A 12,099-nucleotide genomic window follows, 5' to 3' on the forward strand; every position below is an offset into this window, starting at 1 on the left:
CACCATTAACAAGGATAGAGTAGTTGACAGTGGTAACACACTGCATCACCAAGTCTACCCATTCACTCTCAAAGCCCATTTTCCTCATAATTTTACTCAAAAAGTCCCATTCCACTCGATCATATGCTTTGATCATATCGAGTTTAAGGGCCATATAGCCATTATGTTTCCCTTTTAGCCTTGATTGCATGGAATGCAGCAACTCATATGCAACAATTACATTATCTGAGATCAATCTTTCTGACACAAATGCACTTTGGGTGAGGGAAATAAGATTAGGTAAAATAATTTTGAGTCTGTTTGCAATTACTTTAGAGATGATTTTGTAGAATACATTGCAGAGACTGATTGGTCTGTAATCTAAAGCAGATTGTGGGCACTTCTTCTTGGGGATCAAGGATATAAAGGTTTGATTAATATCTTTAAAGCCCTGTCTGGTTTGTAGCACTTCTAAGACTGCAACTGTCACTTCCTTGCCTATTGAGGACCAGTGTTGATGGTAAAAAGCAGCTGGAAATCCATCTGGACCAGGTGATCCGAGGGGATTCATGTTCTTAATTGAAAATTCCACTTCCTGTTCAGAGAAAGGGCTAGCAAGGGAGCAATTCATTTCTGTAGTGACTGAGGGAGGAAAATTATTCAAGGCTGCCTCGATGTTGCTTGGTTTAGAGGAAGAGAAGAGGCTTTGGTAATATTCTTGAAAAGTCCTTGCAATCTCATCCTTATTGAAAGTCACACTTCCATTACCATTTTTGATATGTTTGATTTTGTTCACCTGTTTCCTTTGAGATGCACACTTATGGAAGTATTTAGTATTCCTATCTCCATCCTTAAGCCACTTTTGTTTAGCTCTTTGCCTCCATTTCAGATCTTCTTCTTCGAGGTACCCATCTATCTCATTCTGAAGACCATTGATTTGGCTATTAAACTGGCCAGAGTTGGATTCTTGTAAAATTCTCAACTGTTCTCTCTTGTAGTTTAGAAGCCTCTTTTGCTGTCTAAATGCCTCCTTGCTCCAAATCTTGAGCTTATCCCTGCATGCCTTCAAACCACCTTGAGTAACATCAAGCTTGGAAGCCTGAGGTGGTTTCTGTATCCAGGTAGCTTTAATAAGTTCAGTGCACCATTCTTTTTTAACCCATGCCACTTCATATCTAAATATTCTGTGATTAGAGGACTCATCTTGAGCAGAGTTTAAGCAATGAATAAACAAAGGATTGTGGTCAGAGCATTGAACTGGAAGAACTAGGACCTGATTAGAGTCAAAAAGGTTAAGCCATTCAACATTGGCTAGGACTCTATCCAATCGACATTAAGTGAATTCAATCCCCTCCCTTTTGTTGCACCAAGTAAATTTTGATCCTTCAAAACCAATATCCATAAGTCCATAGTCTGATAAGGCCAGTCTAAAATCTTCCATTTGCTTAAAGGGGTGTATGTTGGAGCCAAAGTACTCCTCTTGGAACAAAACCTCGTTAAAGTCCCCCATACATAACCAGGGGTTATGAATTCTGGAATGGATCAGCCTGAGAAGATCCCAACTAATACTTCTTTTAGCAGTAGAAGGCTGTCCATAAAAGCCTGTTACAGTCCACTTCTTGCTTGGATGTTAGAAGATGAAGAGATAGAGATATGATGATGAGAATATGTATCTAATTCAGCTTCAATATCTCCTTTCCAAAAAATGGCAATACCCCCACTCCTTCCAATACTGTCAACAGAAAAGCAATGGTCGAATCTAAGTCTGTTTCGGATAAGTTCTATTTTATTCCTTCTACATTTTGTTTCACATAGGAAAACAACATCCGGGCACTTTTCCTTCACCATGAGGTGGAGCTCACGAACTGTCCGAGGGTTCCCAAGCCCTCGGCAGTTCCATGCTAAGTGTTTCATGGGGCTTGGCAGGGCTGGAAACCAGCTACTGCCAACTGAGCTTGTTTAGCTCTCTTTCTTGTCATGATAATCCCCTGAGTTCCTGCATCAGGCCTTTTTCTTACTATAGGGTCACTAGACTCACCCATAACCGTATCAATTGGGCTTTGGTTACCTCTAGGTCTCAACTCTCTAGCCCTCCTTTTCCACTTTCTTTTAATACCAATAGCAGTAGCAGTTTTAATAGTAGAGTTCTGAGAGTGTGTGCTACCCTGAGTCAAATCTCTAGTAGGGAACGATGTATCTAGATCAGTGTGATACAGGGAGGGATCCAGGATGGGTATGACACCTTTTAAGGCCAAAGTGTCCTTAGGGAGCATACTAGCCAAGTGGGTGTTCTCAAAGCTATCAGAATTTACCTGGATAGAAGGGACAAAATGGACTTTTGTATTGTCCCAGTTGCCCTTTTCGTGTAGAGGTCCCAAAGGTTGGTGGTTGTCAGAGCTCCCAAGGTCAGCTTGGTCAGCGCCTACTCTGGGATTGCTGGTGATGTTTTGGCCCATCCCATCATCTTCATATCTGCTGCCTTCACTCTTGTTTTGGCGCCAACTACCTGTGTTTTCACATTCACCATCTCTCTTGCTGAATAATGGAGAGTTCCTCATCTGTGTGCTAGCTCGCAACCAAGAGCCAAATTGAGGTATTGAGCCTTCACTAGCAATATCCCCCCGAGAAGGATTAGGACAAGACAAACCCGTATGTTTAATGGCTCCGCACTGAAAGCAGAATAATGGGAGTCTCTCATACTTAAATGGAATCCAAAAGCGTTTTCCTCCCATGTTAATGAACTTGCCCCGAATGAGAGGCTTACAAATATCGAGTAAGACTCTAACTCTAAGACAATGGCCCCAGGCCATACCATTAGCATCCACATCAACTGATAAAACAGTTCCAGCCGCTGCACCAACCTTTTCACCCATGGTTTTGTTCATTCCTGCAAAAGGCAGGTCGTGAAGCTGAATCCAGAATGGTTCCTCCTTAAACTCTATGTCCTTTGGAGCCACACAGCCTTCACAATCAAACAAGCAGACCAAGGCCCTGTCAAACGACCAGGGTCTTCCGGAAAGTATACGTTCCTTTTCCATATGATTTTGGAGTTCAATTAAAAACCTGTTGGTTCCAAGGTGTTTGAAGGAAACCTGACCTTCTACTTTCCAAGCTTTACTCATGGTATTTCGAAACGCACCTCTATTCTTCTCTGCAACAATGAGAGCAGCCAGATAATTCCTACTTTTTGCTATAGAGTTAAGGACTTCCTCATTTGGAATGATGACTTCCTCCTTCTCTTCTTCTGTAAGTCTCAAACCTTCGTAAAGGTTAGACAAATCTTCAGCCATACCGTAACACTATGCTTTACTTCAAGGGATCCCACGACCGAAGCTCTCTTCAGACAAAGTCCAAGAGAGGGCCTCTACGTTTAGAGAACAGTAGAGAGAAAACTCCACCTTTCCACGAAAGAGGAGAGCTCCAGATGAGTGGTCTTGATCATGATGGATCTCATAGAGATTTGAATGCTCTTCTTCAAACTGATCTTGAGAGTTGAAAAGATCTAACGAGATCGATGTGATTAGGTTAGTATATCAAAATCACATCTTCTTTCAAACTATGTTAGTTCGGCAATAAAAAATGTCAATATATATGAGCCTTTCCTTTGAGCAATCTAAATTTATATGGTGCAAGGGATGAGAGGGCGTGTCTAGAATATGGGGGAGACTATAGAGTAGACAGAGTTCTATAGTTTCTCCAAAGCTTGTTGAAACATAGCTAGGGGGTATGCTCGTACCATAGCCCTATGTTCATCTCCTGATCAGGGCAGGGTCATGTCATTCATGGCCTGCATCCTTTCAGCTGGTTTCAGAGAATGCGATGCCAACGTCATGATTTCAAGAAGGTAGTGCATGATAGTTGGTCTTAGCAAGTACAGATCAAGGGTCTCTATAAATTAGCAGCTAAATTAAAGAGAGTGAAACTCTTATCCTTAAAACATAGTAATGTTATCCATCAGATTTTAAAATATCTTTTATTATTATAAAAAAGATACGACATATTTATCACATTAGACCATATCAGTATGTACACTTTTTTGTATAAAATTTATGTGTAAATCTATCGTTTCACTTTACATTTTTGTTTTTGACTCTTTGGTTGGACAATATTATTGGATGTGGGGTTGAAGCCAAAGGAATCCGTCCATGGGTTTACTCTTCCTTTACCTCATTAAGCTGATTAAAGAGATTAATTATCAGGACATTTTGTTATATACCGATTCCAAAATTTAATAATATCATGGAATAAACACTATAATATATATATATATAATATCTCCAAAAATAAAGTACTATAATTAATTCTTGCTAGATAATTAAGCAATGCTATTTTTAATTCATGTATTTGTCATTCCCCAATAACATAAATTGTTGTGATACCTTTTTCAGTAACTTAAAATATATATATATATTTATTTAAATTGTTAAAAAAGAAAGTCGCTTAAAATATGTTATATCAGTTGGTGTGATTAAGAAATTAAAGGTGGCAATATATGACACGATCAATGAACCCGACATTAACACGATACGAAATAAGTGAATTTGAGATATAATGAGATTAAGTCAATCGTGAGTCAACCCGCATCAACCCGTATAATAAGATTAAATTATATAATTGTTTAGTTTTATATGTCTTTATTATTGTTGCGGTGTAATATTAATATAATTAGTATTTGATTACTTAAGATCTCAAACTATCAAACTTTTATTATTAATATGTAATTTTATTTTATGAAAATATTAATTTTCTTATTTATTATTGGTTTGAATATTGATCATAAAATATTTATTATGAATCTATTTGTAATAGTGAATTATTTAAATAGTTATCATTGTATTATATATGAAATTATATTAATTGGATTAAAATAAATATATCGGTTAGATCAATCCATTTACTTGAAACAGGTTAAATGGGTTAAACGCATTGTGTTTAGGTTAACTTAATAAAATTTAATTGTTAAACAGGTTACGTGGGTCGTGTTGAGTCATCCGTTATTTATATAGGCCATGTTAAGGTTTTAGTATTTAATCCGTTTCATCAAACGTGTCGTGTTCAGATTGACCTATATAATCTAGTATTCATGAGTACTTGATACGACACAAATACAATCCGCAAACAAGAATTGCCACCCATATTAAGTGTTACAATATCCATAATGAAGAATCATGATAGTAAAATTAAAAGTCCATACACTTCAATCCGGCTGACCATGCCATTGTGATATGAACCCGCGGGAATGAAATCCCTTGAACCCACAGTCAATTTGAAAACTTCCCAAGAAAGCCAAAATCAAGTCAAAGGATGGAGAACCTAGACCCGATGAGAACTTGTTTCAAGAACCTAGATTATATTAAAATCTAGACCCGTTGAAGAACCCGTCTCAAGAACCCAGATTACAAAGGAGGAACGCCACAAAGGTTGTGATTTACCTTTGATAAGTTCAAAAGTTCAATTAAGAACAAGAGGAGTAAAACTCAACTCACAATGAATAAATTCATCAAATTTCATAAACTTCATAATCTGATTAGAATGAGGCTACATAGAATATTTAAAGGAAAACCTAATGAAACCCTAGCCAAAATAAACCCCCATCTTCCAAAAGTGCCCCTGGATGAACAGTGCCGCGGCTACAGTGCCGTGCTACAGTACTCGGCTACAGTAACCCTAACCCTAGTTCAATAAAATAATAACTTTCCCAACATGCCCTTGCATAGGCCCCCTTAAGTGCTTCCCATAATAAACTCAATTATTCTAAACTAATAAAATAAGTTCTTTAAATGAATTAAATAAGTTGAAACCCTTCAAGAGCCCAAAGCCTTTAAGTCTTGTCGTTGCCTTCTTCCGTAGCTGATCAAATGAATTAAAACAGGATCCTCATCCTTCAAGCCCCATCTTGAATGTTGGCCTCTTGCTAAACTTATCCCAGGTGGATTGCATCAATCCTTGCATTGTCTCTTTGATCTTCTTGGCCCATCTGGAAGTTGCAAATGATCTTTAAGACTAGGCTCATCTTGGTTCCCATCATTCCCCCTCTCCTCAAAAGGATTCGACCTCGAATCTCCACCTGGATCAAAGGGAAAGTGGTTAGTACCATTGAAAATAGTAGAAACATGATACTTACCTGGAAGATCCATTAGATATGCATTTTCATTAATTTGTTCAAAAATTTGGACTTGTCCATCCAAGCTACCCATATCATCAACTGGTGAAGACTTTAAATCTAAAGGAGGAAATTGATTAAGTCTATAAACAATTTCAATTTGTGAAAATTTAGTAGTGGCATGAACATTCCAATCATATGTAAACTCAATGAATGGTAAAGAATACTCCCACAAATGTTCATGAAGCACATCTAAAGTCTTCTTCAAACCAAAATGACCACTCCAATATGCAAACTCAATGAATGGCAAATAATACTCCCGCAAACGTTCATGCAACAAGTCAATGAATAGCAAATGATACTCCCATAAACGTTCATGCAACATTTCTAAAATCTTATTTTCACCAGAATGACCACTCCAATTATATGCAAAATCAATGAAATACAAATGATACTCCCGCAAACGTTCGTGTAACACGTCTTTGAAAGGCAAATGATATTTCCATAAACGTTCATGCAACACAACAAAAGTCTTCCTTACACCATGGTTACCCAACAAACCAGCATGTCATCACACACAAGCAACTTACGCATAAAACTAGTAGGCACACAAAATCTATTCATTCTAAACAAGTACCAATCTAGTTTATAGAACTTACCAAAAGATGCATTCTCACATGTTCCATACACACTAGCAAAGTCATCATTATTAGCATGCAATTCCTTATCATATTCAAATCTCAACAATTTCGCATCTAAAATGAAGACAAGGACATACCTTCTTGCTAAAGCATCAACCATAAAATTTTTCATACCTTGTATATATTTGAATACATGAGGAAATGTCTCAATACAATCCTCCCGCTTAGCATGCATTCTAGTCAACAACTTACCTTGTCCCTTTAAGTGTGTCAATGACTCTTGTTTTTCCAAGAAAGGTCGATTAAGAATTGTCGCACCTGGCATAAAATCAATGTAGTGTTCTATCTCCCTAATAGGTGGCAATCCACAAAAGACACCACTAGGAAACATGACCTCATATCCCTGCAACAAAGAGACAACAATACTAGGCAAACATACGTCAAGTCCGTTAGGATTAAGACTCGCCTTAGCACAAAAACTCACTTTTCTCTTTGTTTTTCTCTCACTTTCTTCACACTCTCTTTTCTTTCCACTCTGTTTTTCTTTTTCACTCTCTTTTTCATAATTACTTTTCAACTCATTCTCTCTTTTGCTTAAGGTTTTAGTCTCACCCTCTTCTTTTTTCTCTCTCATTTTTCTGTCTTTCTCCATTTCGGTCTCACTGTTTCTTTTCTTCTCAATCTCACATTCACTCTTTCTTTTCAGCACAATCTCACTTTCACTCTCACCTTCACTCTTACTATTAAGCTCATTCTCACTTTTTCTTGAGGTTTCAGCCTCACCCAAATATTTTCCCTTTGGTGGTTCGGTCTTCTCCTTTGCTACAACTTGATCATTTTTGTCCCACTTTGGTTTCCAAGAAGTGCTAGAAACCGAAGTATACCTTGATGTATCATTTCCTTTTAGCCGTCTCTCCACCTTCATAGCCATGTGCACCATGTCCTCTATCTCCTCATAATGTTGCAACTCAACTACATTGGCTATCTCCCTATTCAACCCCCTCAAAAATCTTTTCATTATGGCCTCCTGATCCTCCACAACATTAGCCCGAATCATAGCCACCTCCATCTCCTTATGGTAGTCCTCTACACTCCTAGACCCCTGTATAAGATTTTGTAAATTTTGGTAGAGGTCTCTATAGTAGTAGCTAGGTACAAATCTCCGCCTCATGATAGCTTTCAACTCTCTCCATGTTTCTACAGGCCTCTCAAAATTCCTCCTCCTATTGGATACGAATTGATCCCACCAAATAATCGCATAATCAGTGAACTCAATTACAGCCAATTTCATCTTTTTCTCCTCAGAGTAATTATGACAATCAAACACCAACTCTATTCTTTTCTCCCACTCTAAATAAACATCAGGGTCAGTTCTACCTTGGAATGATGGTATTTTCATTTTGATGCTTCCAAGGTTCTCATCTACTCTATCTCGACCTCCTGAGTTTGCCCTAAGGCCTCTTCCATGCCTAACTCTTCTATGTCTACCGAATCCAACTTCAGATGTTAGCACTTTCACATTCTCACCATACTCTCCATTCTCATACCCATTCTTAATATTAGGCTCACGTCGCCTCCTATCTTTCTCTCCTTGCAGATTTCTAACCATTACTTCTTGATTATCCATACTATTCCTCACTTCACCTAACACCAAGTTCAACCGCTCAAACTCTTGTTGCATGGCATGCAACACAAAGGTTGAGTTATCTGCTCGCCCCCTTGGTGATGAGCAACTCCGATGAGACATTACAAGGTGCTGCACAGATGTTAGTGGTAAAAAAGAAAACCTCACACACTCCCTTACGTGTTTCAACTCGAATAATGGCACTCTACTCGTGTTTCACTCTTAATGGCTTTTTCTCGATAATAGTCTCACACTCTCTTGCCTTTTACCTCAATAGTTTTTCCACTCAAGTTCTTTCAGAACTAAATGAACTCAATCAAGACAAGGCAACCTTGTTTTATCCCAACTAGTAATTAGATTCAGGAAACAAGAACAAGAGAAACATGAAGGAATAAAAATGACACGAGAATCAATGAAGTTATACGAATGAAAGAGTAACAATAAGACAAGATACCAACTTGAGTGATGTACGCAGCAGCCCCTTTGATGATAAGGTTCAATCAACAAATTTCTTTTTTTCTCATTGTCGTAACTATGTAGCAACTTTGAATATGCTACCTTCTCTTCTCTTCAACTTCTTCTTTTTTTTTTTTTTTTTGGAATTTTCTTTTCTTTTCTTTTCCTTTCCTTTCTTTTCTTTTCTTTTCTTTTCTTTTCCTTTCTTTTCTTTTCTCTAATTCATCCACAAACAGCAATATTCAATTGTGAAAACCAACCAATTGAATTCAAACACACAAACATGGACAATGAAATAGAAAAGAATCAATGGAACGACACTCCAAGCAATTGACAAACTTAGAGATGCAGGAAACCCTAGAATTTTGAAACCCTAGGTGATGCAAATTTCAGCCAAACCCAAAACCCTAAGAATTTCGGCAGCCTACTTTTTGTTTCAATTTTTTTTTTTTTTTGGCAACCCTAGAACAATGAAGCCCTAGAATTAAATTTAAGGATACTAAAATTAAAAGATAGAATTAGACCTGATTGGAAACCTTGCTCTGAATACCAAATGATATGAACCCGCGGGAATGAAATCCCTTGAACCCACAGTCAATTTGAAAACTTCCCAAGAAAGCCAAAATCAAGTCAAAGGATGGAGAACCTAGACCCGATGAGAACTTGTTTCAAGAACCTAGATTATATTAAAATCTAGACCCGTTGAAGAACCCGTCTCAAGAACCCAGATTACAAAGGAGGAACGCCACAAAGGTTGTGATTTACCTTTGATAAGTTCAAAAGTTCAATTAAGAACAAGAGGAGTAAAACTCAACTCACAATGAATAAATTCATCAAATTTCATAAACTTCATAATCTGATTAGAATGAGGCTACATAGAATATTTAAAGGAAAACCTAATGAAACCCTAGCCAAAATAAACCCCCCATCTTCCAAAAGTGCCCCTGGATGAACAGTGCCGCGGCTACAGTGCCGTGCTACAGTACTCGGCTACAGTAACCCTAACCCTAGTTCAATAAAATAATAACTTTCCCAACATGCCCTTGCATAGGCCCCCTTAAGTGCTTCCCATAATAAACTCAATTATTCTAAACTAATAAAATAAGTTCTTTAAATGAATTAAATAAGTTGAAACCCTTCAAGAGCCCAAAGCCTTTAAGTCTTGTCGTTGCCTTCTTCCGTAGCTGATCAAATGAATTAAAACAGGATCCTCATCCTTCAAGCCCCATCTTGAATGTTGGCCTCTTGCTAAACTTATCTCAGTTGGATTGCATCAATCTTTACATTGTCTCTTTGATCTTCTTGGCCCATCTGGAAGTTGCAAATGATCTTTAAGACTAGGCTCATCTTGGTTCCCATCACATTGAAGTCATCAGACAATGTATCCGTAAACTATTGAAGTACTATATATAATGCGTCTAATGAAAATTATAAATCTTAATGGAAGTTATATTGTTATTTATATTATTAGAACCAATATATATGATTTTACATTACTTTAATAAATCTTGATAATTTGCCCTCGATCTAAAATATAAAAGCCAAACTGTACGTTTATAGTAAAATAGTGATAATCTTATGATCATCACTTGCACCAGACATAACTTCATTACAATTATGTACGAATCCTATCAATTTCTATTGGTGTGGATTTGTAGGAAAATATTAAATTTGAACAAATACTGTAGTATCTACGTACGTGACGTGCCGACTATGTGTATGTTTGAGATTGCGATGGATAATATAACTTTTAGCTTAATGCTTATAGTTTCAGAGTTTTAAAGGTGTTGTTTTTAAGGTCCGAACTATTACGATCCAGCATTGTTGGCCACCACATGTCCCAAATTCATGCTCCCTATCGCTTGTGCTGCCATTTCATCGCATTTTTCACATGAGTGATGCTATGTATAAATTTTAAATATATAAGTTTTGTATAAGTTTTTTTATAAAAATATGAGCCCATCAAGAAAAAGTGAATCTTTCACACTTTTTCATCGTGAATTCTATTCTTTTTATAAAGAATTTGCACAAAAATTGTGCATTTGAGGCTTGTATAAAGGGATGAATTCGGTTCAGTTCAGTCCAGTCGATCCGAAAGGAGTTTTTGGGACCAGACCGAACCCCTTCAGTTTAGGATTTTCCCACCTTGAATTAGACCGAACACCCATAAGAACCGGACCGGTATCTATCGGTTCAACCCAATTTTTTTCGTCTTTTGTGTTTTGCAAATAATATATAAAAAAATTATTTAAATTACTAAAATTAAAATTAAATGAATTATTAATATAGATTATGTAACTAACTAATTAAAAATATTTAATTATAATTATATTTATGATGTTGATAGTTATTACTTACTAACTTAGATTTTAGTATGTATAATTATTAATAATGTCCTATATTAAAAAATTAAATTCTAATATTTTATAGATGATTAATGAATATTAAATAATTTCATTGTACATAAATTATTCATATTTACTTGCAACTTAAATATTTAAAAATAATTACCTAATTACTTTAATTAAGTATAAATAGTAAAGTATGTATGAATGTATTATGTATCTACATATATTATGATATGATTTATGATACATTATTAATTGATAACATATATTATTTAATATTTTATATGGTCAATAATAATAGATAAGATGAAAATTACATAATTAACTTATAAAATTATTATATAAAATAATATATTATATATAAAAAAATATTTTAAAAATATATATATTAATTTGGTCCAAAAATCACATATCCCAAGATTGGACGTCCCACAAATGATAGACCGAAACTGATAACAAAAATTCTCAAATCGTCCGATCAAATTTTTCTGGTCCGGACTGAAAATTCTTCGGTCCTCCTTGTATATATAATTTCTCTTCACATATACGGTTCAGTATATGAGTATTTTATATTACTATAAAAGAAACTCACACACCCTCCCATCCAACCACGATTTTCTAAGCATACCGGTCTATATTCTCCTATTTTCTTCCCTTTCTTAGAATTTCAATAACAATCATATGAGTTAGTACGGATTAAATTATAAATTTATAAAATAAATTTAACCTACGTGTATATATATATATCTCCTATATATTAAAAGTGCCTATCCTCGTATGAACAATAATGAATAGTATTTTTATTTGACATTTTTTATTCCGCATATATCCCTATGTAACTGACTATTATTACAATTGTACCATTTTAAGTCTTCAATTTTACAGAAAAGTACATAAATAACTTACTATAATTACAAAGATTGCCTTTAAAAATCTTTTATCGTGTAG

Source organism: Juglans regia, chromosome 12 (genome assembly GCF_001411555.2).
Source record: "Juglans regia cultivar Chandler chromosome 12, Walnut 2.0, whole genome shotgun sequence".
NCBI classification, from domain to species: Eukaryota; Viridiplantae; Streptophyta; class Magnoliopsida; order Fagales; family Juglandaceae; genus Juglans; species Juglans regia.